This window comes from Mandrillus leucophaeus, unplaced genomic scaffold (genome assembly GCF_000951045.1).
Source record: "Mandrillus leucophaeus isolate KB7577 unplaced genomic scaffold, Mleu.le_1.0 Scaffold317, whole genome shotgun sequence".
Lineage (NCBI taxonomy): Eukaryota > Metazoa > Chordata > Mammalia > Primates > Cercopithecidae > Mandrillus > Mandrillus leucophaeus.
Genome location: NW_012103332.1, coordinates 1,979,689 through 1,980,804, shown reverse-complemented (window position 1 = coordinate 1,980,804; position 1,116 = coordinate 1,979,689).

Genomic DNA, 1,116 nt, shown 5'->3' with positions numbered 1-1,116 from the left:
ACAGGGGATGCCCATAGCCATTGTCATGGAGCTATCATTAAAGACAAATGACATGGAGCCTAATGGAGCAGAGTGGGAGATGAGGTCTGGCTTCCCTGGTCCCTAACCCCTCAGCACTAGACAACGGACCCATACAGAGGGAGATTTCAACCTGAATGCCGAAAGAGAGGCCTGAAGCGTGAGTAACCCCCATGAGAATGGCAAAGGGCTTCCTGGCTACCTATTTGTGAGGGTTAATACTGAGTGTCAACTCGATTGGATTGAAGAATACAAAGTATTGATCCTGGCTGTGTCTGTGAGGGTGTGGCCAAAGGAGATTAATATTTGAGTCAGTGGGCTGGGAAAGGCAGAACCACCCTTAATCTGGGTGAGTACAATCTAGTCAGCTGCCAGCGTGGCTAGAATATAAACAGGCAGAAAATTATGAAAAGAGAGACTGACCTAGCCTCCCAGCTTACATCTTTCTCCCATGCTGGATGCTTCCTGCCCTCAAACATTGGACTCCAAGTTCTTCAGTTTTGGAATTCGGACTGGCTCCCCTTGCTCCTCAGCCTGCAGACGGCCTATTGTAGGACCTTGTGATCATGTGAGTTAATACTTAATAAACACCCCTTTATATATATATATTCCATTAGCTCTATCCCTCTAGAGAACTGGAACTAATACAGATTTTGGTACCAGCAGTCCATTAGATGAAAGTAAAATGGGCAAACGAACCCTAGAACATTCCTCAGTGCTTACTGGAAGGCCTGGCAAGGGATGATCACCCAGAAGACTCCCCAGCATTTCCAGACTTCATGCGGATCTGACAGCTACTTCTACGATAGCAGTCAGAGAAACGTTAATTAAAATAGCAACTACATAGCACTTTCACCCATCACACTGGGTGAAATTTAACATTCAGATAATGTCAAAAGCTGATGAGGATGTACAAAATAAAATTTTCATCTACTAGTTGGAAAATCAATCAGTATAGCATTTTGGAAAGCAATTTAGCATTATTTAGTAAAATACAAAATGTATGCACCCACTGTAATAAGACTTCCAATTAAAACATAGCTAAATAAGAGGTCAAACACGGTGACTCACACCTGTAATCCCAGCACTTTGGGAGGC